This window comes from Protopterus annectens, chromosome 5.part0 (genome assembly GCF_019279795.1).
Source record: "Protopterus annectens isolate FY-2018-M chromosome 5.part0, PAN1.0, whole genome shotgun sequence".
Taxonomy (NCBI): domain Eukaryota; kingdom Metazoa; phylum Chordata; order Ceratodontiformes; family Protopteridae; genus Protopterus; species Protopterus annectens.
In genome coordinates, this window is record NC_056735.1 from 1,030,138,711 (window position 1) to 1,030,165,907 (window position 27,197).

At 45.9% G+C, this 27,197-nt stretch overlaps 1 protein-coding gene across 1 annotated transcript in view; it reads left to right on the top strand.

The window, feature by feature from the left end:
- Nucleotides 1-27,197, top strand: part of NCK2 (NCK adaptor protein 2) — a 530,895-nt gene that overhangs the window by 162,578 nt on the left and 341,120 nt on the right. The window contains exon 3 of the mRNA XM_044072748.1: nucleotides 362-538. The gene's annotated coding sequence lies outside the window, so the exon portion shown is untranslated. The remainder of the gene's footprint in view (nucleotides 1-361; nucleotides 539-27,197) is intronic.

Below are 27,197 nucleotides of genomic sequence, written 5' to 3' on the forward strand. Positions count from 1 at the left end.
TTGCTTTTGCCTCAATTTCTAATCCTGATTCACAGCCATTTGTACCTTAGAATCCAAACATGCAATTTTTTTTTGTGTAATGTTACTAAAATTGTGATTGAGTTGATGTACATTATTTAAATGGAGGTGTTTGATTTAGAAAGTTCTGATGAAGTCCATGTTTGTTGGACAAAAGCTCTTAACGTAACAAATTAAATTCAAACTTCTGGTATTCCTTGGGATTTCCAGACTGGTTGTGACAGAGTTCCTTCTGTGCTGTCATTTTTCGATGTGCTGGTGTCTTGTGGTTTATTTGGGATTTTTAAATTGGTGTACTATCTTCTGTGCAAGTTGAATGTAAAATCGCAGTTTGTTTTTATAGGTATCCTTAAAGAATTCATCACAAAATGAGCTGTCAAAGTTGTGGGTGTCTACTTGGTATTATGCACCCAAAAGAAAACCAAGTATGATCATGATGCTCCACAGGCAAATTACCTTGGGCATGAATGAGTTCCAGCAAACAAGACAAATAAAAATAGACGCCTGAAACCACAGAAAGGTAAAAATAAAATTATGAACATTTTTTAATTTAGCTAGACTTCGGAGGCTTGTTGGCCATTTTATTTGGTTTTCTTCTAGTGTGTTTGCCCACCCCTAGTCACAATTTTTGTAGAATGTTGCTGTATATTTATATATTGTAGTGCTACTGTATACTTGAGGCATATTTTTTTGGGTTTATTAGTAGGCAACATTTAATAGTACTTGAATGTAGTTAGTTTAATGTTGGATCACAGTTTGTCTAATTTTATACAATGCTTGTTGTTAAAAATGAATTTTGAAATCTGGAGATTTTTCCTTTATGAACATTTTCAATTAATTTATAATTCAAGCAACACAAGTACTCGTACATTAGAAAATAAGCCAAAACATTATTTATTCAGCTTATGCAGTTTAGTTGCTCACTGCAGCATTGCATACATTTTCATTTATTGCCATTCCTTAAACCACATTCCTCGTAAATGTATTGCTCCCACAAACTGCATTGATTTCTAATTTGCTCCTCCCCTTTTATAAAGATTCCACCTCCACTTTTTATCTCCTTTACAATATTCAGGTTACCTTTATTAACATTTGGTTTACATTTTGATTTCCGTGTTCTATTAATTGCTTTTCTGACGGCCAATAGCATTAAACTTGGCAATCTTACTGTGTCTAGTTATGAATTGAACCCCCAAGATTCTTTATTTTCCTTGGTGCTTCTGTCAGGATTGAAATAATTAAACTTGTTATGCTTTAATTGCAACACTTTTTTGCAGTTATATTGAAACAATTGCTTGGTAACAGATCTGTTTGTTCAGTCTTTACTTCTGGGTTTCTGTTTGAACCAACTCTGCCATTAGTAGGGTTGCCACCTTTTGTTGTTGCTAAAACCAGAGTAAGGCCACACCCCTCACATCACCAGTAACCCCACCCTTTCTCCTGCCCACACACAACCCATTTTGTGATGTCACTGTGGCATCACTGATGGGAACACCCTCTTTTCCCATTCCTAATGCCTGCTTTCTGCTGATTTACTATGCTTTTCTGTAAAAAAAAAAAAAAAAAAAAAAACCCCGATGGTCCGTTTCCTTTTTTGAAACAGAATACTGGAGTTTGTGCAGTGTTTTCTGGACTACCGGAGAATCAGTTTGATTTCCAGTTAGTCCAGAATAAAGAAGGGGTGGCAAGCCTAGCTATTAGCAAGCTAAAGCTCCACCCACCTTACCCATACTCCTTCACTCCTCCCAGATACGCCAAATCTCTTTTGCCGCTCATCAACACAGCATCGTGGTCTGGTTAGAGCTCCTCTGTGGGTCTTTTTCAGCATTTATCTTCATTATTGTGAGTGGCCTGTTTTTCTCTTAAAAATCTACCCTAGCTTTTCTGTCTTGTTTTTTTAAACTGTCTTTTTACTTTGTCTGTCTGCAGCATTTTGTGTCTCGGCGCACCTTTCTTTTTTTCCCTTTACCATGACAGAGAAGTCCGACAAGCCTGTTGGATTTAAAAAATGCACTTCCTGTTGGCATAAGATCCCTGTATCTGATGCCCACAGGGAGCGCATTTATTGTTTGGTTCCTGCACACCTTGAAGTTGCTTGCTCTACCTGGAATGCCTTCCTTCCCCCAGGCCATTGCAGATAGAAGGAATAAGCTGGTCCTCAAAGGTCTTATTCCCCCTACTTCCAGCTATCCCTTCTGTCTCAGGGGCTCAAACCCCTGCCAAGAATTCCAAGTACGCCAGGGACCTTAAGAAATGGTCCCCTGACCCCTCCATCTTAGTTTCATCAGAGCCTCCCAGAAAGCCCCAGAGAACCTCAGAGCATAGTCCTTTGGTTTGGATCTCTGCAGCTACTTCACCCTGTGCCCCAGTTGTCTTGTCAGGGCTGGAGTCTCTGGTGCCAAGGACATCCCCTCGGGATGCATCTCCCAGACCTCACTCCAGATCTCCCCCCCACCCCCCGTATCCTCTTCCATCAAGTCCTCTCAGTCAGTCAGAGAACGAGGTGGACAGACTGATGAAATTTCTATGTATGCAGATTCATATGGGGGTCATTGCAGCTCCACCCCTACAGGATCTGCAGGCAGAACTTCCCCTCGCAAAGTACGATCTCTTTCTCTGATGAGGCAAGGCCTGCTACTTCGAAGATCCCGGATCTGTCGACCTCAGTAGTATTTACTACTTCGAGCACGGCTGCTTCCGTGACTCGCTCAGTGCCGACTGCGTCCAGGCTTGGAGCTTTTGGGAGCCGAAGCCTCTACTTTGAATCTGTGGAGAGTGAATTTGTCTCTGAAGTTGGAGTTGTCGCTTCCCCTCGGTGCCTCTGCATTCAACAACTTGCCGCCAACTCCTCCTTCAGAGTGGTGGGCTGCTGGTGACCAGGGGCAGTCTGTTCCTGACTCTCCTTGGCAGGGTAGGCTACCTCAGGACTCCAGGAGTCCTTCAGCCTTTGAGGTGGTGGAGAGAGTCCTCTCCACTCCTAGGAGAGTCCTGGCTCCTAGAGTATTGGATCCACCCCTTCTCCTCCCGAGCTCTGAGTCAGAGACCTCACTTCTGTCACGGGCGCAGTCAGTCCGTCAAGGCCTCCAGTCTCTTCCAGTTGTGGAAGCGCGGGTTTCTTTCCACACCTTCCCAGAGCACCCCACCGAGGTGTCTTCTTGAAAGAAAAGGTACAAAAGGAGATGCCTAGATTCGACAGACACAGACCGATGAAGGGGAGGGGGGGGTCCCCTAGATCTCCACCTGACATCATCTTTGGAGACATTTTGGAAGTCCTTCATCAGAAGTGGCTGGTCGGCCCCAAACCCCTCCCCGGATGAGTCAAGTGTTCCTGGAGGCTTTTCAGTCCTGCCCATCTACAACATAGAATCTGCATCAGAATCCGCTTTTCTACTCCACAGAGATCCTTTTCCAGGAATCAGTGTAGGGAAAAAAGTTGTGGTTCAGAAAGTCAGAGTCCTTTCCAGGACGCTCGGGGAGATTTTTCCCCCAGGGTCAATGGGCGAGAATAATTCAAGAGGTAGATGCCTCCCACATGGCAGAGGAGGTCCACTAAATCAGGGATCTTGGAATTCTCCTTCAGAGCAATCCTTGCAGCATCCCTGAAACATTGGCCAACTGTCCATCTCTGGAGGCAGTCGGGGGATGTTGTTTCTTGCACCTAAAAGCCTGGTTAGCCATCATGAATGACAGATGGATGCAAGGAATTGTATCCAGAGATTACTCCATTCTCTTTTTTTAAAACTCCCCAAGCCAAAAAAACACTTCCCCGGTATACCACCCAACCAGAGGGAGGCAGCAGCTTTGCAATTCATAAAGTTGCTTCAAAAAAGTCATCCACGAGATCCCTCCAGACCAACTCAGATCAAGAAGTTACTCCTGGTTCTTTAGTTCCAAAGAAAACAGGGGACCTCAGGCCTATACTGGTCCTGACTTACCCTAAACAAATTGGTAAAGCACACTAGGTTCAGGATGGTCACAGTTCAGTTCATCCTTCCCTTTCTACAGAAGGATGATTGGATTTGCTCAATAGTACACATCTTTCAGGTCTAGCATAACAATATGAGCAGATGCTCCAGAAGGTACTTTGTTTCAGGCGGGGAGTCAGTCACTGCCAGTTTTGTGTGTTTCCATTTGGTCTCACCACAGCCCCCAGGGTGTTCACCAAATTGCATGATGGTTGTAGCTCACCTCAGGCTGCAGGGATTCCATGCATTTTCTTACCTGAACAATTGGCGGCTAGTCGCACCTAACAGGGATCTACTGATCCAGGGCAGAGACTTTCTCTTGCAATTGGCTCCAACCTTGGGGATCACTGTAAATCTTCAGAAGTCGCAATTGCAACCAGTGCAGGCATTAAATTTCACAAGAGCCCATTTGGACACAAAACCCTGGCCTATCTTCCCCCAGACAGGATTCTTTCACTACGGACGCACATCTGACAAATGCTAGCTTCTCCAGTTCCTCCAGCAAACCTTGATGTCGTCCTGTTCATATAATGCAGTATTCAAAACATGGAGTTCGCCTCCGGCTGACTCATATGTCTAGCCAGTATACCAAAGTCTAAAGCTACTGCATGGTATGTGTGAAGGAGCACATCACTCAGTGTATGTTGGCCATAAAAAGATGGCATGTACATGCCCCAGGACTTTTCTGCTGCTTGTCCTACTGCCAGCTGCGGTTGTCGATCGCCAGAAAACTCACATTTGTGCTTCAGATAAGTACCTCATAGGGTTTTTTTTTCCATTTGGCTACTGTGTTTTTTTGTTGTACTTCAGCTAGGAAGGGCAAGTGTCAGAATGGAAGGCAGATTTCACATAGACTCCCAACGAGCTGTGTGTGTTTTGCTTAGGTCCTGACCATGATCACACATCCTGCAATATCTGCAAGGCCTTTGTTACTAAAATTCTCCATAGCAGCCTAGCATCTCTTAGGTTATATTTGGAAAATCAGTGCCTTAAGCGCTTAGCTCAAGACATGAAACAACATTGGGCTCTTCAGAAGAGCCGCAACTCAAGAAGGCCTAGAAGCATTGGCCAGATCCTACAGCTGCTCCCTCTAACTCTGGGCATCCCTCCGCTGCGACATTTGAAGAGTCGTTTTTGGGTACCTTGGAAGCCATCAAGGAGTCTATAGGCTTGTCCCGGGGGGGATTCTTAGGCGTCCAACTCTGGCACTGGGGAGGAGCCACAGTTGGTTATCTCTGAAGGCTCGCACAGCGTGATGCAGATTGTTGTTCATGAGGATGTTGTTAATGACGTTGTGGAATGCTGCCTGGCATCAGGCCTTTCCACCTTTCATTGCCGGACTCCTGAGGCTCCAAAGAATTAACTAAAAACTAAGCACGTTTCCTAGTTCCTCAGGACCAGACTTCTGATCAAAATCCTGACTGGCAGGCCTTCACCCAAGGCCTTTTTTATGCCTTCATGGCTCTCCACCAGGCGTCAGCACCTTCTTTTCTGAAACTGGCCCTTTCTTCTACCCTTTTGAAAGAGGCCTGCAGAGGATGTCTCTTCTGAAGAGGACAATTCACCAGAGGATGAATCTCTTGCCTACTCTACTCTGATTGCTTCTCCCCTGGGTTATGCCTCCCCAAAGGAGGAATCTAATGATAAGATTCCCCTGGGGAGGATATTTCCTTTGGAGAGACCATTCTGAAGATTAAGTGGGATTGCTGCCAGGTTTCTGAGATTCAAAAGAGGTATTTTGACCTGCTACATATGGAATCCACTAATCCTTCAGCCATCCCTCCAGTCCTTCTGGCCTTCATGGATACCTTCACTGCAGCTCCCAAGTGCCCTGACAAGGGCGCCAGGGGTACTACGCGCGCAGTTTTGAGTGCAGGTTGTGGCGTTGAAAAAATTTCGAGTCGGAGTTGGGCTGCAGCGACGTTGTTGGCTGCCGCTCTTGTGCTAGATTTAACAAAGCACTTTTTGCAGAGCTTCCCTGAACCCTGATTCTTTGCCTCCTGCCCCTGTTAAACCTGATAGGTAGGCAAGGGGATAGGGTGGGGGAAGAAAGTATACTTCTTCCACTTTAGCCATGAGAGGCGTTGAATTGTCTTTTACAAGGTGCCTGAGGATGGCAAGTTCCTTTTTAAGGCACACTCTGCTGACCCAGCTACTATATCAGTGGCAGCAGATAAAGCTTCCAAACATCTACCCTCCACCTCCCTGCTTCCCTCTCTGATAAGGAGAGCAAGGTCATGGAGCAACTGGGGAAAAAAGTGTATACTTTTGCAACCTTGTCCTTTAAAGCAATAAATTATCAGACTCACATGGCCAAATATTCCCTGGCTGTTATGGCAGATGCAGTGAAACTCCTGTCAGAACTTCCAGTTTCTCCAACAAAGCCAAGCTTTCCAGCATTCTTAATTCCTGCTTCCAGGTTACCAGGCACTCCAAATGTAGTTATGATGCAGTGGAGGCTTTGGCTAGGGCTGCAGCTTATGGGGTCTGTCCTGAGAAGGTATTCATGACTTAGATTACAACGCTTACCGGATGATTTCAAGGCTAAGCTCATGGATGCCTCTCCGGACAATATAGCATTGTTTGGCACTGCAGCTGCAGAGCTATTTAAACACTTCAGGAAAAGGGGAAGGAACTTAAGGATTTAAAACACATTTTTGTCTCTCCTGTCCCTTGTTTCCATAGAAACTGCCCAGCCAAAGCCACCTTTGTTAGGAAGGCAACTAATCTCTCCCACCAAAAGGTAAAAGGGATGCTAGGAGACGGGCTCCTTCTAAGTTTACTTCCTCCACACCCTTCCATGCCAAACCTGGTAGTCTGACTGCCAGGTCCCAGTCCCATCTTCCCCCTTATATTTGCTTCCCTTTTTCCCCTTTCAGATTTGGAAACTGATAACCCAGGACTCTTGGGTCCTCTCTGTCATAGACCAAGATTACTTCATGGAATAGGAAACCCATCCTACCTTCAAGGGAATCCCAGAACCCCCACAGGACCAGATGGAATTTTTTCCACTTGTCCTTCTCTCTCCTTTCTCAATGCACTATCCGGGTGGTGTTACCCAACCAAAGGGGAAAAAGATTTTACTCCAGGATGTTTCAGGTCCCAAGAAATGATGGCCCATGGAGCCCCATCCTGGACCTGCCCCATTTAAACACCTTTCTATAAGGTCCCACCTTTTGCATGCTGACCATACCTACTCTACTCCCTCTGATTCTTCCCCAGGCCTTTATGGTCTCCCTGGACATAAGATGCCTACCTTCACATCCCCATTCACCAACGGTTCAAGTGATTTCTTCACTTTTCTGTGGCTTCCTGTAGTTTTCAGTTTTGTGCTTTGTCCTTTGGTCTACTTACGGCACCGAGGGTATTCACAAAATGTTAGTCCCTGTTATAGCCCACTGCAGGGCATACCGATATATTTCCATATTTGTAGACCTGCTCCTCCAGGCCCCATCACCAGAGGTACTCCTAGACAGTCTTTCCTACACAGTGTCCCTTCTGAGAGAGCTAGGGTTTACCACCAACCACCAAAAGTCTTCCATGACCCCCCCCCCCAAGATCATGTCTTCCTGGGGTGCAGGATCCTGACCAGCACAATAATGGCGAGTTTACGCCCTCAGAAAACATGTCTCTCGCCTCATATTTCCAGGACCTAATACAACTTCAATCCCTGACCGCCAGAGAATTCCTACACCTGTACACCTGCTGGGGTTCATGGCCTCAACTGTTCCAGTGCTTCCCTTTGCCAGGCTACAATTTTAATGGTTCCTGAGAACAGTTTGGAAGCAACACACTCACCCTGTGGAATTTGTTGATGTTCGTCGTGCCATACTGCTGCAGTCATTACACTTGGGTTATCCTGCCGTCAGGCGGGTCCACAGTCGGCCGAACTCCAAAGTCTTGGTCCGGCGTCGGTTGTCGTCCATTCTTCCCTGACGTCAGAGTGGCAGGGGTATAAAAGAGGCAGCCGACGCCATTTTCTTTAGTCTTTCTTGCTGCGTGGTGCCCGAAGCAGAAGCAGTTCGCAAGTGCCGGTCGGCCAGCTCCTGAGATTTCCGAAAAGGATTTCAGCCAAAGTCTTCTCTAAAGCTAAGTACCCTGTTGGGGGAACTTTTCTTGCCTCATACCGATGTCAGACAAAGTTAATTGCATTTCTTGTGGGAAGCAAATACCGCATAAGGATTTTCACTCATACTGTATTCCTTGCCTAGGCCCAGACCACGACGTCTCGGGCTGCCGCTTTTGTGCTAGGTTCAATAAACGCACTATAAAACGTCGGGCGGAGTACGCCCTTCATTACTTTGGCAAAAATTTAACTACAGCATGTCGTCGGATTTTCCGACACCAGGCTTAATGAAAAAATGCGAAGATAAAGATAGGCATCAGAGACCCAAAACGGATACTGAGACCACGCTTAGGCCTGCCGCCGGATCTCCAGTTCTCAGTGAGGCGCCTTCACAGCCCCTGACTAATGCTGAATCTATTTTACCGGCAACCTCTCAATCTGAAGTTGCAGGCCCTCTACCGGTGACCTCTCAATCTGAAGTTGCAGGCCCTCCGGAACCGATTACCTCTCTAGACACCGGGGAACCAGAAAATTTAGCTAGGCCTTCAGTTTCTGAAGGCGTTTCCAAACCTACTTCTATTACCATTAAATCTTACTCAAAATCTAAAGCCCCTATGAAAATTAGGAAACAGGGTCCTCAGACCCCCTCTCAGCAACCCATGCCTAAAAAGCAGATGCTCAAGATGGCTGAGGATTTAATTACTCTTATCAAGGGTTCTCAGCCCCCCTTAGAAAAAAGACCCAGGTTGGAGGAAGACTACCCTTCCTTAGATCAAGCTTCCATTACCTCAGGTTTTTCTAAGGACCAAGATTACTCCTATTCTCCATATGAAGACTCTGATGCAGAGGAATCAATTCCCTCTGTTTCCCCCCCAGAGGACTATTCCTTCGGGGAAGCCTTGCATACCTTGAGGGAACACTTCCACTGGGAAGGACAGGATTACTCAGATTCTAAGAAAAGGTTCCGGGAGTTTCTCCTTCTTTCTCAGCATAGGCCCCTTGCTATTCCTCCGGTTTTAGATATTTTGGATGATGTTTTTGCAGAAGCCATTCTGAATCCAGACTCCTTGCCTCCTGTCCCAGTTAAACCAGACAGATACTACCGGGTCCCTGATTCCCACCAGTTTTTTGTATAAAAGCCCTGCTGCTGACCCAGAAACCATTTCACAGGGTCCTAAGGGGATTAAGGCCTCTACTGCAAAAAATCCTTTACCTTCTGAAAGAGATTCCAGAGCATTAGAAAGATGGGGGAAGAAGGTGTATACTTCTGCCACTTTAGCCATGAGGGCATTAAACTGCCAATTTCACATGCTAAAATACCAGAAGTTTTTGATCTCCCAATTGAAACTTAAGATTACACAAACAGATCAACCAGATTTAAAAGAGATGCAGGATGTATTGCATGGAGCAGAACACATGGGAAAACATACTTTACAGTGTGGTTTTGATTCATTGGAGGCCTCATGTAGAGCAGCTGTCACTGGCTCTGTGATGCGTAGACATGCTAGGCTAAAGGAGCAAACCTTACCAGACCATCTAAAAGCAAAGTTACTGGATGCACCATTGCAAAAGAATGTATTTGGTGTCAAAGCAGAGGAGGTTTTAAAGAAAATGGAAGAAAAGGCAAAATCTATGCAAACAGTTAAAGATTTCTTGCAGGTACAACCTCCTTGCTTCAGCAGAAACTGGCCATCAAAAACTGGTCCTTTCCAATCACTGACAGACCCCAAAGGGGTAGGTACAGACACCCCAGGGGCAGAGGACAACCACAAGATTCTTACAGACCTAGACAATGGCAAACAACAACTCCAAGAGGTGGAGAAGAAAGACCTCAACTATTCAGGAAGCAAGCTCAATGACTTCCCCCTACGCCTGCCAAACAAACATTCAATGGCAGCACCTTTGGGCAGAAAACTGGCCTTATTTTCAGACAATTGGCACATTATTACACAGGACAAATGGATTCTGGACATCATAAACAGAGGCTACAGATTCCACTTTCATACCCTTCCAAAAATGAAAGGCATGCCAAACCTGCCACAAAATCAATGGTCAGAGGCACAAAAACAAATTTCCGCTCTCATGGATATGAAAGCAATTCAAAAGGTACCTACAAAAGAACAAGGTCAAGGTTTTTATTCAAGACTATTTCTGGTACCAAGGAAGGACAAAGACTGGAGATCCATCTTAGACCTATCTATCCTAAACACGTATTTAGAGGTACCAAAATTCAAGATGCTCACATTACAGCAGCTTCTTCCCATGTTGGGCAAGGAGTCTTGGCTGGTAACGTTGGACCTCATGGATGCATACCTGCATGTCCCTATCAGACAAGATTGCAGAAGATACCTCAGATTTCTTGCAGGTACAATGCATCATCAATTCTCTGCATTGCCCTTTGGCTTATCTACTGCGCCCAGAGTATTTACGAAATGCCTGGCATCAGTAATTGCATTTTGCAGACGAGGAATACAAATCTACCCATATCTGGACGACTGCCTGATCCAAGCGGACAGCAAGGACTTTCTACCACAGCATTTGGCGTTTGCAATAAAACTGTTAAATTGCCTAGGGTACACAGTAAACAAAAATAAATCAAAACTGATACCCTCACAACAGATAATCCTGGGTGCCAGCTTAAATACAACGGCCCAGATGGTTTATCTCACACCGGACAAGCAAAGGCAACTGTCTCAGTACGTCAGAAAAATGACAACTTTAACCCAGCTTACTGCAAGGGAAATCCTGCAGGCTTTGGGGTTCATCATATCCTGCATTCTACTAATTCCATTTGCAAAGCTGCATATGAGGAAACTACAATGGTACCTGAAAAACGTATGGTCTCAACACCAACACAGCCTGGAAACAATTATACCACTCATTCCATGCCTTCAAAAGGAATTTTTGTGGTGGGCTGAAGCATGCCAAAGAAACACGGGTCTCCCTTTCTGCATACCTCAAGCAAATCAAACCATCACAACAGATGCTTCAGATTACGCCTGGGGAGCACACATGGCAGGTCAGTGCAATCAAGGAAGATGGTCTCAAAAACACATGCACCTTCACATCAACCAAAAGGAGATGCTAGCAGTACAAAATGCTCTCACAGCCTTCAAGGACCTACTGCATCCAGGTCAACTATTAATAAGAACAGACAACATCATGGTTATGTGGTACATAAACAAACAGGGAGGCACACATTCCTACCCCCTGTGCAGAGGGGCAATGACCCTGTGGAACACAGCATTGGCCTTACAAGTACAACTACAAGCGCAATTCCTGCCAGGAAAGGAAAACATTCTGGCAGACAAATTAAGCAGAAATATGACAGATCCTCACGAGTGGGAGTTACACCCTCAAGTATTCTCAATGATAGCACGGAAATGGGGACAACCAAACCTAGATCTATTTGCCTCCCACAGCAATTGCCAGCTGAAAAAATTCTGCACAAGGACCTATCATTCACAGGCCTGGAAAGTGGACGCTCTATCTTTCAGTTCGGCAACATTGACAACCTATGCCTTGCCACCTCTACCTATACTGACAAAAGTTTTACTAAAAGTCTGAGCAGAGAGGCCACAAATGATTCTCATTGCTCCGGACTGGCCTCGTCAGCACTGGTACCCGCTCCTAAAGAGCCTATCTCATTCACCACCTTGGATCCTACCTCAATTCCCACTTCTGTTGTCTCAGCAAAATTACAAGATCCTCCACAGTCAGCCCAGGACAATAAATCTGGCTGCATGGAAAATACCTTAACTTATCAATCTACACTCCTTTCAAAGGAGGTCCAGAATGTCATCTTGGAGGCCAGGAGACCCAGTACCAGAAAAACTTACTCGGCAAATGGAAGAGATTTTGTGCATGGAACCAAATCCTTGGATATTAAATATACCTCAGATTCTACAGTACCTAGCTGACATGTTAAACAGTGGCCTTTCCTTCTCATCCATCAAAATCCACGCCTCAGCTATTTCAGCACAGTACAATACGGATCCTCCCTTGTTCTCACATCCTTTACTAAGACAGTTCCTCAGAGGGGCAAAAAATATAAGACCCCCACGAAATCCACCAGCTCCAGCTTGGGACCTTAACTTCGTACTGGAAAAATTGACATTACCTCCTTTCGAACCAGCCTCCTCAGCAGAACTGCAATACTTGTCATGGAAAACAGCTCTGCTTTTGGCTATTACCTCAGCACGCAGGGTTTCGGAGCTACAGGCCCTTATGGCAGTGCAACCTTTCCTCATTTTCCATCAGGACAGAGTCTCTTTACATATCAACCCTACCTTCATGCCAAAGGTAGTATCCAGTGCGGCTTTGAATCAGGCTATCCATTTACCTACCTTTTATCCAAACCCCCAGAATAAAGGGGAGAGACTACTTCACTCCTTGGACATTCACAGACAACTTCGATAATATTTGTACAGGACAAAGTCATTCAGAAAATCTGAACAACTTTGTGTCTTATGCTGCTGGTGTTCAAGGAAAGGCTATTTCCAAACAGACTATTTCAAAATGGATAGCCCACTGCATCCGCTTTTGCTATTAATTTCATGGGAAAACAGTGCCAGGATACATCAGATCACACTCCACCAGGGCAACAGCTACCTCAGCAGTATATCTCAGGGGGGTCCCAACCAAGGACATTTTGGAAGCAGCTACTTGGAGTTCAGTGCACACTTTTACCAAGCACTACCACCTGCCACTATACTCTAAATCTAGAGCGGGCTTTGCCACCGCAGTCCTGCAGGGCATTCTAGCCCCCCCTAATTCAGCCTAATACCAGCCACCCTTCCATAGCTTTGGGATTCACCCAAGTGTAATGACTGCAGCAGTATGACACGATGAACATAGTACAGTTTTGTACCTACCATAAATGTAGATGTTCGAGTGCACATACTGCTGCAGTCCAGGTTTCCCTCCCTCCATCCCCTCTCAGGACAGGGCTTATGACAAACACCTCTAGCATACACCCAAATTGGGGTACTCCTATATGGTGTATTTGCTTACAACTACTGATTGGGTTTATCTACTTATGTAAGTTTGCATAACATCATGTATTGCCTGCCTATTTGGGGACACCTGACATCTGGGGCAAGAAAAACTGAAGAAAATGGCGTCGGCTGCCTCTTTTATACCCCCTGACGCTCTGATGTCAGGGAAGAAGCGACGACAACCGACGCCGGACCAAGACTTTGGAATTCGGCCAACCGAGGACCTGCCTGACGGCAGGATAACCCAAGTGTAATGACTGCAGCCGTATGTGCACTCGAACATCTACATTTATGGTAGGTACAAAACTGTACTTTAACTTCCTTTGTCAAACAGGGTAGGAAGGGAGAGTGGTGGATTTTCCAGGTTTCCAGAAATCCAGGCCTACCACTTCTACCCATCCAGGATCTGTACACGGATGTGTCAGACACTGTATGCTGTGCAACTCTGGGAAACTGGAAGGTCTATGATGTGTGGTCCCCTTCTCAGACAAAAGAATATATCAACGTAAATGAAATGAGTGTTTATCTGCCCTCAAAATCTTCAAGTCAAGGATTTCATCAAGGGTCCTAAGGTGGTTCACAGACAATACCACAGTCCTGTGGTACATCAACAAGCAGGGAGGGACAAAGTCCTATAGCCTCTGCAGACTGGCGTATGCCTGGGAGATAGCCCAGCAGTCTGGTTTCTCTCCGGGCTGTTTACATTCCTTCAGCTCAGAATAACATGGCAGACTCTCTAAGCAGGTCCTTGACTCAATCCCACAAGTGGATGTTGAACAGGATGTTGTTACTGCACCTTGTCCATTGTTGGGATATCCCTCTGATAAATATTTTTGCCTCCCCCATGAACAGACAGCTTCCCAAGTATTGTGCCAGGACTTCACATCCTGGGGCATGGAAAGTGGGTGCACTATCCTTTCCATGGAAGGGGATGTTTCTGTATGCATTCCCCCCTTCCCACAAATTCATAAGGTTCTGCCAAAAGTTCAGTGGGATTAACCAAAAATCTTGCTGGTGACTCCCTTTTGGCCAAGACAGCATTGGGTTTTCCCCTTCTACATTTAGCCAAAGGCATTCACCACAAGTTACCCCACAGGATAGACCTATTCACAAAGTACAAGAGAACTCTAGTGCATCCAAAAATGTCGGCCCTAAACTTGACTCTGTGGGTGATTGGGCTTTGATTCCCTTTAGGCACCTTTACACTGAGGATATGCTACAAGTTCTGCAGGATGCCAGAAAACCCACTACTAGGAAATCCTGCGTCTCCAAATGGAAGATATTTTCCTTCTGGTGTCATAGAAAAACACTTGCAACCACGGTCTGTAGAGGTGCCAGTGGTCTTGTCTTACCTGTGTGAATTAATGAGTGACTTGTCATATTCCCAAGTCCAGGCAAATCTGTCTGCCATCTCAGCGTATGTACTCATGTCTCCTTTCTTGGCTTCCAGGTTAGAAGTCCAGCTGTTCCTAAAAGGCATCCTTCGCGTTAGACCACCAAGGAAACCAATGCCGCCTCCTTGGGATCTTAATTTTGTCCTGGAAATACTTACCGTAGCCCCCTTCGAACCAGCACTTCATCCTCCCTGCAGCACTGCACATGGAAAACTGTTCTGCTAGTGGCTATTACCTCAGCCAGAAGGGTTTCTGAGCTGCAAGCCCATATGGCCTTTTCTCCCGTCACTCTTTCATAGGGGGAGGGTTTCTCTTCGGACTAACCCATCCTTCATGCCCAAGGTGGTTAATGAATTACCCTGAGTCAGGCTGTCAATCTCCTTATCTTCTTCCCATTTCCCCAATCCTCAAGTGAGGAGATTCTCCACACCTTGGACCTTCACAGACAACTCTGATGCTATTTGTGCAAAACCAAGGCCATCTGCAAGTCTGACAGATTGTCTCCTGTCACCCAAGGGCCCTGGGCCAACCTGTTTCCAAGTAAACTATTTCCTCTTGGATCTCTAAAGCCCTGTAAGGGCACACTCTTTACTAGATTCTGTCCTGGAGACAGCTACCTGGTCCACTGTTCATACCTTCATCAAGCATTACAGATTTGATGTTATTTCCGAGTCCAGAGTGGGGTTTGCGAGAGCTATTCTCAATGGCTTTCTGGGAAATGTTTCTGCTCCTTCTCCTCAGTCGGCCCGAATACCAGAGTCTTGGGATTTCTGCATCAGATGCTGTCAACCTCATCCATGACGTCAGGTCATCAGGGGTATAAAACATGCAGCCGATGCCATTACATCAGCTTTTCTTGCTGTGCAGGAGCCCGAAGCAGAAGCAGTTTGCAAGTGCTGGTCGGCAGCTACCTGAAAGTTTTGTTTTATGAGTTTCAAACCTGAAGTCTTCTAAAGCTAAGTACCTTGTTGGGAATCCTTTTTTCTTGCTCTAACAGATGTCAGAAAAAGTTAACAATTGGCTTGCCTGTGGAAAGCAAATACCTCAGAGATTTTCATTCTTACTGCGTCACCTGTTTAGGCCCAGACCACGACGTCTGTTCTGTGCCTCGTTCAACGCCCGAACTGTTCGTTGTCTGGCTATTTTTGTCTCGAAATTCTTTTGCTCTCATTCTCCGTATTCCAGAATGGCTTTGGTAAGCCATCCGACTACCAGTCTTCCAAAAAAATGCAAAGATAGATAGAGACAGACCACATAGGTCCAAAACTGCCAACGATGCTTCCGTTAAGCTAGTTGCCAGTCCGCCGGTACTCAATGAGATTCTTTTGCAGCCCCTGTTACCCACTTCTACAGATTCGCAGGCCTCTACTGAGACCCTTTCGGAGTCCGGTATGCCACAAGATGCTTCTTTGACTACAGAACCTGCGGATGTCTCTACCTTGGATAGGTCCGGAGCTGCTGTGCAGGCACCGGCTTCTGAGGGTGTATTCAGACCTTCCGATGTTCGTATCAAACCGACTACTTCATTAATGACTAAATCTACCAAATTTCTCAGGCCCAGAGTTCGCACTACGCCTAGGAAACTGACCAACGCTTATTCTCAAGCTCCCATGCCACAGAAACAAATGCTTAGAATGGCTGAAGATCTTATTACTTTAATTAGGGGAAGCCAGCCTTCCCCCTCTAAAAGACAAAGCATTGATTTTCCTTCTGATTCTTCAGACCATGAGTCTGATGACTCTGACCCCTGTGATTACCAGGACATACCCTTATCTACCTATGAGGGCTCTTGATGCAGAGGATTCAATTCCCTCAGCCCCCCCCCCCCCGAGGACCTTTCTTTCGGTGAAACCTTGCATACCCCAAGAGAGCATTTCTGCAGGGAATGCCAGGAACTACCCACAGTCCAAAAAGAGACTGAGAATTTTTAGACTTGCCTCAGCATAGGCCTCTAGCTATTTCCCCTGTCTTGGATATTGTAGATGATGTCTTCATGGAATCCAGCCTTACCCCTGATACTTTACCACCTGCTCCTAGAAAGCCTGACAGATACTACAGGGTACAGACTCTCTCAGATTTCTTTTTAAAAATCCCACTGCGGATCCAGAGACCATTTCCCAGTGACCTAAAGGTATTAAGGCTTATACAGTCAAAAACCCTACCCCTTCGGACAGGGATTCTAAGGCGCTAGACAGATGGGGCAAGAAGGTTTATACCTCTGCAACTCTTGCCATCAGGGCTTTAAATTGCCAGTTTCACATGTTGAAGTACCAGCAGCATATTATTGAGCTAATTAAATAAAAAATATTGTTGATTCCTGATTGTGCAGAAAATAAGGACTTACAAGACTTAATGCATTCTGCAAACCAAGTTGGTAAACATACTTTGCAGTGTGGTTTTGATGCCTTAGAAGCATCTTGCAGGGCTGCTGTCACTGGGTCCTTTCTGAAAAGGCATGCTTGGCTGAAGGAACAAATCTTCCCAGACCATGTCAAGGAAAAATTACTTGATGCTTCATTAAACCAAGAATGTTTGTTTGCTGTAAAGCGGAAGTTGTTCTTAAAAAGATGGAGGAAAAACCTAATTCCATGCAAACTGTTATAGATTTCCTACAGGTACAGCCACCTAGATTCAGTAGGCATTGGCCTTCTAAAAACTGGTCCTTTCCAGTCCCTTCCAGACCTCCTCAGCCCAAACCCAGGGGCAACAGACCACAAAGACTACAGTCTCAGTGTATCCACAGATCTAAACAATGGAGTGCTCCCTCCTCAAAAACTGGGAGTGGTAAGCCACCCCCCTATGGAAAAAGTTCACAATAACTTGTCCTCAATCCTTCCCAGTCATGCCAAAGTACTTGCACCCCTAGGAGGAACACTCGCCTTGCATGCAAAAAACTGGGAGTATATTACCCAGGACCCATGGGTCTTAAACATTGTATCCCAGGGATACAGATTCTATTTCCACTCTCTGCCAACCCAAGCAGATTGCCAGACCTTCCTCCAAACCAGTGGACAGAGGCCCAAAAGCAAGTACTTTCTGTTCTCAGTATCAGGGCTATTCAACCTGTTCCAACAGAGCAAAGGGGACTAGGGGTTTCTACTCCAGGCTATTCCTGGTGCCCAGAAAAGGCAACTCTTGGCGCCCTATTCTGGATCTGTCATTCCTAAACACTTTCTGGTGATACCAAAATTCAAAATGCTTACACTCCAGCAGCTCCTTCCTATGCTAGCCAATGACTCCTGGCTAGTCACCCTAGACTTAAAAGAAGTTTATCTGCACATCCCCATAGGGGAATCTTGCAGGAAATATCTACATTCTCTGCACTTCCCTTTGGCTTATCTGGTGCGCCCAGGGTATTCACAAAGTTTCTGGCTCCAGCCATTGCTTACTGCAGGCAGAGAAATATTCAAATATACCCATAATTGGAGGACGATTGCCTGATTCAGGCGGACAGTCAGAAATTGCTACTTCAGCACCTGACATTTGTAGAGACGCCTAACTTCTCTGGGGTATATCATCAACGAAAATAAATCACATCTGGTACGCAGCCAAAAGATTGTATTCCTGGGAGCAAGCTTGAACACAACTTCCCAGGTGGCATTCCTCACTCCAGAAAAGCAGGTTTATTTCACAACTTATTTCAAGCTACTGGCCACCCAAACCCAGCTATCTGCAAGAAAAATTGCAAGCCTTGGGTTCATGGCCTCATATATTCTACTAATTCCATATGCAAGACTGCATATGAGGAAACTTCAGTGGTACTTAAGTCTCTCATGTCAGCATTCCCAGGACCTAGAAACAGTGATTCCTGTCATTCCTTGCCTAAGGACATAGTTCTTTTGGGGGCAGAGGCTTGCAACCCCAACAAGGGACTTCCTTTCTCACAACCTCCCGCCGTCCAAACTCTGACAACAGACCATCAGACTATGCATGGTGGGCTCACATGGCAGGCAAATGCATTCAAGGCAAATGGACCCCAGGACAAATTTATCTGCATATCAATCAAAAAGAAATAACTGTACAGAATACACTGACAGCCTTCAAATACCTTATCCTGATAAAGACAGACAACACCACAGTTATGTGGTACATAAACAAGGAGGGGGGGGGGGTTCACTCCTACCCACTCTGTAGGTTATCTATGGCCCTGTGGAACGCAGCCTTAAGCAACCAAGTTGCACCTGCAAGCTCAGTTCTTGCCAGGCAAACAAAATTCACTGGCAGACAACTTAAGCAGAAATCTAATGGACCCACACAAGTGGAAACTGAAACTAAACTCATTCAAACTTCTAATACACAGGTGGGGGGGGGGCACCAGATGTGGACCTCTTTGCATCCCCCCAAAACCATCAACTAAACAAATTTTGCACCAGAATTCCCCACAGCCAAGCTTGGAAAGTGGATTCCCTATCCTTCACATGGGAAAACCTCTCAATCTATGCCTTGCCCCTCTGCCCCTCCTTCCAAAAGTACTCCTCAGGATCAAACAGGACAGGCCAAGGACGATCCTTATTACACCAGACTGGCCATGCCAGCACTGGCACCCACTGCTATGCAGTCTGACAGCAGTGCCATCCTGGCACCTACATCAGACTCCCTCTCTGCTCTCCCAGCAGGAGGGACAGATTTTGCATCCTCTACTGCAAACCCTGAACTTGGCAGCCTGGCTTATTCCCTGAGTACATCACCATCTACCCTCAGCAAACAGGAGCTGAATGTTATCCTTGAGTCCAGGAGGCCCAGTACTAGGAAATCCTATTCAGAAAAATGGGATAGATGCTGTTCTTGGAGCTAGTCTCAAGGGAAGGACACAGCCGTGCCCTCCTTGCCATCAAATCCTAGATTACCTAGCAGAGCTGCTCCACAAAGGCTTATCCTTCTCATCAATTAAGATTTATGCCTCAGTACTAGGAAAATCCTATTCAGAAAAATGGGATAGATGCTGTTCTTGGAGCTAGTCTCAAGGGAAGGACACAGCCGTGCCCTCCTTGCCATCAAATCCTAGATTACCTAGCAGAGCTGCTCCACAAAGGCTTATCCTTCTCATCAATTAAGATTTATGCCTCTGCCATCTCAGCTCATTACAATACTGAGCCACCCATCTTTTCTCACCCTCTGAGGAGCTAACAATTTAAGACCTCCCAAGAAGAGCTCCCACTCCTGCCTGGGACCTTGACTTTGTACTAGAGAAGCTCACACTTCCCCCTTTCGAGCCTGCTGCTACAGCAGAGTTAAAACTCCTCTCTTGGAAAACAGTCTTACTAGCCATCACTTCAGCAAGAAATGTGTCAGAGTTACAGGCCTTTATGGCTGTGGAACCCTTCATTATCTTCCATGAGGACAGGGTTTCCCTCAGGCTAACCCCATCTTTTATGCCCAAGTTGGTATCCAGTGTGGCTTTAAACCAATCCGTCCATTTGCCAACCTTTTTTCCTAATCCTCAGAATAAAGGGGAAAGGATCTTTCACTCCTTGGACTTGGATGACTCAGAAGGGTCCCCACAGTCCCCCTCTGAAGATCTTTTTTTCAGCCATCTTAGAAATCCTTAGACAAAGGGGTGACTGGAAGTCTCTTGCCCCTTCTGAAGACAAGTGTGTGTACCTGGATGCATTTAGTTCCTGACCCGCCGCCTCTTGGGTATCCCCGCCTTTCGACCCACTATTGCACGTAGTGAGTCGGAAGACCTGGAGCTCTCCAGACATGATGGAACCAGTTCCGCGGAGGCCCACTCAGTTCATTACAGCCCCTGAAGACACTGTTCTTATCTAAAGGTGTTCCACTGATGCTGTGGTGATGGCAGCAGCCACCAAGAAGGAATTACTGGAAACTTCATCTGTCCATCCACTGAGCAAAGAATCTTGTATGATTGACAGATACGGGAAGTGTATGTTTACTTCAGCGACCTTTACACTCAGGTTGCTGAACTATGTCCCACTTTACAAGGCTTCAAAGGGATCTCCTCAAGGAGTTAGGAGGCACCTTACAGGACCCTACAGCTGCGGGAGCCTCTGGCAAGCCGGCTTCTCAGCTCGCAACCCTTGCTTCAATGGTTAACTCCTCCATGGCGCTCATTTCTTATGCAGCTGATGGAGCGAGCAGGGCGGCAGGCACAGCCTTATGCAGACACTCCTGGATGCACCTTTGTCATTTTGAGGAACCCTTCAATTCTTCCTTTACCAATGCCCTCTTTGACGGCTCATCCTTTTTCGGGCCTCGGGTAAAAAGAAACTTACCAGATGTGAACAGGACGGCAAAACCCTCTGCCGTGGGAGTATATTTTTCTGCTCTATCTAGGCCCTATCCCAAAAGCCAGAAGAGTGGAAAGATGTGGTTCCGGAAATCCCAGGGAGCTTTGCCTGACACACGTGGAGAATTTTCCCCTCAGGGGCAGAGGGGGGAAATAATGCATGACGCCTACCTCGTGGTGGGCGGCAGATACCTTTTCTGGTAGGCCCTTCCAGCGCTCCTGAAGGGAGGCCGTCGGGGGTGGGGGGGATTATCCTTGTACCCAAAAGCCTGGCAGACGATCACAGAAGATACATGGGTAACTATCCATAATATCCGGAGGTTACAATATCCCCTTCTCAAAACTTCCCCTATCAAAAAGACAGTACTCTATCCCAGATGTTCCCCCCAGTCTTCCAGATCAAGCAAACCTAGAGGTTCAAAGGTTGCTAAGAAAGAGTCATCCAGGAAGGCCCCGTAGACCAAATCGGATCCAGAACTTACTCAAGAGTTGTTTTTTTTTTTTTTAGTTCCAAAGAAAATAGGGGGCAGGAGACCCATTTTTAGATCTCAGCAGACTAAACAAGTCAGTCAAGAAAACAAAGTTCTGGATGGTAACACTGCAGTCCATTCTTCCCTTTCTGGGACAGGACAATTGAATGTGCTCTGTCTATCTCTAGGATGCATACTGCCATATAAGAATGGACAGACGGTCAAGGAGTTATCTATGCTTCTGGCTGGGAGCCAGTCACTATTAGTTCAGAGCTCTACCCTTTGGTCTCACCACAGCCCCCAGGGTGTTAACCAAATGCATGACAGTAGTTGCGGCTCACCTGAGGCGTTAAGGATTCCGGGTGTTTCCATATTTAGATGACTGGCTACTTACTGCCACCACTGAGCATCAACTGATCAGGGCAAGGGAATACACAATCCGCTCTTGTTCTCAACTTGGGATCACCATAAACTATGAAAAATCTGCCTTGTTCAGTATATTACCTTTATAGGGACAGATTTAGACACAAGGGCCATGAGAGCAAAGCTGCCTCAAGAAAGAATATTAACGATCCGTCGCCAAGTTGTCCTACTGTTCACACAAAAGAGGATTCAAGCAAGATTCATCCTCAAGGTACTGGGTTCAATGGCGGCAGCAATCACTCTGGTCCCTATGGCTCGCTTCCACATGAGAATTCTACAGTGGCTTCTATTTGCACAATAAGCATTCCAGGATTTACCCATGTCACATCAAATTCTGATCACGGAATCCTGCAAAAGGGACCTGGGGTGTGGTGGCTTCACCCCCCTATGGTGACAATAGGCAGGCCATTTCTACCCCCCACAACCTATAGCCGCAATGACCAGGGATGCTTCCCAGATGGGGGGGGGGGGCATTATCTGGGACAGACTGTTCAAGGGACTTGGCAGGAACACGAGTACAACTTGCACGTCAGTGTCCTGGAGATGACAGCAGTGCTGCTGGCATTGCAAGCACTTCAGAGCTCTCTACCTACAAGGGACTACAGCAATTAAAATTAACAATGTCTGTAGTATGGTACATCAACAAACAGGGTGGAACTAGGTCTTACCCCTTGTGTCTAGAGGCTGTACGAGTTTGGCAATGTCTTCCCAACACTTTCTGGTTGCAACACACATCCCGGGGAAATCCATTGTGATAGCAGACAAGCTCAGATGAGCCATCCTGATGCCCCATGAGTGGTCCCTGAAGCAGGAAGTTGCGGACTTGATGTTTTGCAAATGGGGCCAGCCATGCTGCGATCTGTTTGCCACTCCCCTGAACAACAAATGCAGCAGCTACTTTGTCCTAGTCCCAACACCGGGACAGTTACCTAGGGACGCACTTGTTCACGATTGGCCCCCGGGACTTCTTTACGCCTTTCCACCTTTTCCCCTGATCCCCAAGGTTCTTCAGAAAGCGTAGTCGTTGGGTTGCAAGTTGATCCTCATTGCCCCTTACTGGCCTCATCAGATATGGTTCACATTCCTTTGGTCTCACCTGCAAGGGGGAGCCTTGGATCCTGGACCCGGTGCCAGATCATCTGAGACATCTGTCAGGGGCTCTCCATCCTTCCATTCAAACTCTCAAGCTCACAGCTTGGTTTCTCCACTCCCGGTCTTACCCAGGCTTCCCGATGTTTCCCCAGCAGTTCAGCACATTTTGATTTCCTCCCATAAGCCCACTACCAGGAGACTTTATGCTAGTAAATGGAAGAGGTTCTCTTGTTCGGCAGGCAAAAATCAGGTTGATCCTTACTGCTCCCATTTCAAAGATTCTTGAATTTCTCGCTGAAACATTTGACCAAGGATCAGCTGCAACTACTATCAGAGTTCAGTTAGCTGCCGTTTCAAATTTACATATGGCAGAAATGGGTTCCAGTGTCAAGTCCCATAGGTTATGCAAGGCTTTTCCAAGAGGTACTACCCTATTAAGACCTCCGGTAAGAGAACCTCTTCCTCCCTGGAATATAAATTTAGTTTTAGATGCTTTGATTCTTCCAACCTTCGAACCGTCTGCTTCTTGTCCGCTCAAATTTCTGACTTGGAAGACCCTTTTCTTGGTTGCAATTACCTCAGCTAGAAGGGTCTCAGAATTACAGGCCTTATCTGTTCGTCCCCTTACTTGATTTTCCATAAAGATCGGGTTTCTATCAGAACCAACCCCTCTTTCTTACCCAAGGTATGTTCTGAATACAATATGAATCAATCCATAGAGCTTTCTTCCCTAATCATGGCAACAAGGTAGAGTATAAGCTTCATTTGGATGTTCATAGACAGTTACGTTTCTATTTACACAGGACCAAGGAATTTAGAAAATCTGATCAATTGTTTATATCCTTTGCGGACAATAAAAAAGGTTGTGTGGTCTCAAAAGTGACTATTAAAGTGGCTTTCAGACACTATAAAACATGTCTACGAGTTGCATAAACACTTCCAGGAAAAATTAAAGGGCACTCAACAAGGGCCGTGTCTACCGCTCTTGCCTTTCAGGCCAGATTGCCTTTGGATTTGATCTGTGCAGCAGCTACATGGGCTAATCTTCATACCTTTATTACTCATTACAAAGTAGATGTGGCTTTCTGGAACTGGGCATCCTTTGGTTCCACAGTCCTGAAGAAGTTTTTCCAGTGAGCCACCCAAGAATCAGGTGCTGGGGATGCTGTCCCAAACAGCAAGAACGAAGGCAAGATATGGACAACATAACACAAAAAAGTTATGTACTCACCATAACATTCCATGTTTGTTGTCCTTGATCTCGCCTTCCTTCTTCCCTCCCTCCCTCCTTCCCCCTTCCTGGACGATTGAGGGGAATCCCTTATTTTATTGGCTAAACTGGCTGGATTTCCTTTATACCATTCCTTGTGGTCAGTCTCAGTTTATTACTATTACTTTGTGGAGGGATCATACCTTTATGCATAGGTGTCATCGGATATGTAAAGTAGAGTACATTTCTTTTATATGGTCTAGTGTTCGGTTATCACAAACGAGATCTGGGTAACTACTGCTAGGCATGCTGGGATAGGGGCTAGCTTTGAGTCTGTAAAAGTTCTCGAGCTATAGTATACAGCCGAGTCGGAGCAGAGGATCGTCTCAAAGCTCAAACAGCAAGAAGGAAGGCAAGATCAAGGACAACAAACATGGAACTTTATGGTGAGTACATAACTTTTTTACTCCAATTCCGATGATGGCTAGACAATCAAGGCTTTCTTCCCTAGTTCAGAAGTTTGATTTTCTCCCATATGACCTCTACCAGGAAGATTTATAAAAGTAAGTGGAAAAGGTTTTCTATTTGTGCCAGCAGCATCACATTGACCCACTCACGGTGCCTATTTCAGCAGTCTTGGATTTCCTAGCTGGTCAGTTTCATTCGAGGGCCAGTGTTTCTACTGTCAAAGTTCAGTTGGCAGCCATTTATTTCCATATTGGAGAAAATGCTCAATCCTTGGCTTCTTCTAGGTTTTGCAAAGTTTTTTTTTCAGAGGTATGCTCCTTCTTTGTCCCCCTGTCAAAGATCAACCCCTCCATGAAATCTAACATTGGATGTTCATCGTGTTTCACTGTTGCAGTCATTACACTTGCGTTATCCTGCTGGCAGGCTACACGCAGTCGGCTAGAGTTCCAAAGTCTAGGTCCGGCATCGGTTGCTGTCGCCTCTTCCTTAACGTCAGTGCGCCAGGGGTATAAAAGATGCAACCGACGCCATTTTCTTCAGTCTTTCTTGCCGCACGGTCCCCGAAGCAAAAGCAGTTCGTAAGTGCCGGTCGGCCGACTCCTGAGATTTTCAAAATTGAGTTTCAGAACTGAAGTCTTCAATAAAGCTAAGTACCCCGTTGGGGAAACTTTTTCTTGCTCCCGACCGATGTCAGTAAAAGTTAATTATATTTCTTGTGGGAAGCAAATACATAAGGACTTTCACTCTTATTGTATTCCTTGCCTAGGCCCTGACCACGACGTTACTAGTCTGTTTTTGACCACGACGTTACTAGTCTGTTTTGTGCTAGATTCAACAAACACACTATTAAACGTCGGTTTGATTTTGCTTTACATTATTTTGGCTGAAGGTTTAATTACATAATGCCGTTGGAACAACCGACCGGAATTTATAAAAAACGCAAAGACAAAGAAAAGGACAGGCATCCGAGGTCCAAAACCGACAAAGCCTCTTCTAGGCCAGTCGCTGGTTCTCAGTGAGGTGCGTTTGCAGCCCCTGACACCCGCTACCTCAGAGCCACAGGCCATATCCGACAGCCACGTGGAGACACCGAGGCCTGTGGAAGCTCAAGGTATTGGGCCTACGGAAACTATTCCCTCAGATGGGTCTGGAGCAGCTGAGCAGGCATCGGCTTCTGAGGGTGTTTTCAGACCTTCACAGCTTACAATTAAGTCCACTACAGCAGCCAAGGCAAAGTCAAAAACACCATTAAAGACAAGGAAACAAGTACAGCATTCGCCTGAACAGTCATCCATGCCAAAGAAACAGATGCTTAAAATGGCCGAAGACCTAATTACTTTAATTGGGGGTTCCCATCTCCCTCCTGACAAAAGGCCTAGGCAAGACGCTGACTAGGATTCCTCTGACCAGGTTTCAGTTTCCTCTGATTCCTCCTCTGATCAGGGATATTCTCTCCCTCCCTATGAGCACTCGGATGCAGAAGAATCTATACCTTCAGCCTCTCCGCCTGAGAATTATTCTTTTGGGGAAACCCTGCACACCATGAGGGAGCATTTCCATTGGGAGAGCCAGGATTATTCTGAATCCAAGAAAAGGCTCAGAGACTTTCTTTTATTGCCTCAGCACAGGCCCCTGGTTATTCTCCCTGTGCTTGATATTGTTGATGTTTTGTCTAAATCCAATCTGTCTCCTGATTCTTTACCCCCTGCACCAGTCAAGCCAGACAGGTACTACAGGGTCCCTTATTCTCATAAATTTCTTTACAAAAACCCTGCTGCAGATCCAGAAACAATTTATCAGGGTCCTAAAGGGGTTAAGGCTTCCACCGCTAAAAATCCTGTCCCCTCGGATAGGGATTCCAGAGCTCTGGATAGATGGGGGGGGGGGGACTTTACACTTCTACATTAGCTGTAAGGGCTTTTAATTGCCAGTTTCACGTGCTTAAATATCAACAGTACCTCATGTCCTTGTTAAAACGGAAGATGGTTTCAAACTCTGTAAGGAAATGCAGGATTTATTGCATGCAGCTGAACAAGTGGGAAAGCATACTCTGCAATGTTGTTTTGATTCATTAGAGGCTTCTTGTAGAGCCGGAGTTACAGGCTCTGTTATTCGAAGGCATGCTTGGTTGAAAGAACAAAGTTTACCTGAACATGTTAAAGTAAAATTATTGGATGTTCCACTACGGCATGATACTTTGGTGTTAAGACAGAAGAGGTGTTAAAGAAAATGATGGATATAGCAAAATCAATACAGACAGTAAAATTTCTTACAGGTTCAACCACCTAGGTTTAGCAGAAACTGGCCTTCAAAAAATTGGTCCTTTCCGGTGTCAGGCCACAAAGAGGCAAATACAGATGCCCAAGAGGCAGATCTCAGCCCCAAGGCTCCTACAGACCTAAACAATGGGATGCTTCAGCCCCCAAAGGAGGAGAAGACAAATCACAACCTTATAGGAAGCCGTCCCAATGACTTCCCTCTACAGATGCCCAGCACTTACCTTTTTGCAGCACCCCTAGGGGGAATGCTAGTACTTTTCTCAAAAAATTGACACATAATCACCCAGGACAAATGGGTACTGAATATTGTTTCTCAGGGTTACAGGTTCCACTTTCACACTTCCAAAATCAAAAGATGTGCTGGACCTGCCACAAAACCAATGGGCAGAGGCACAAAAACAAATTGCGGCTCTCATGGAAATGGGAGCTATTCAAAGAGTACCACAGCAAGACAGGGGCAAGGATTTTACTCAAGACTTTTCTTAGTACCCAGAAAGGGCTAAGCCTGGAGACCAATACTGGACCTGTCAATCCTAAATACTTTCCTGGATGTTCCAAAATTCAAAAT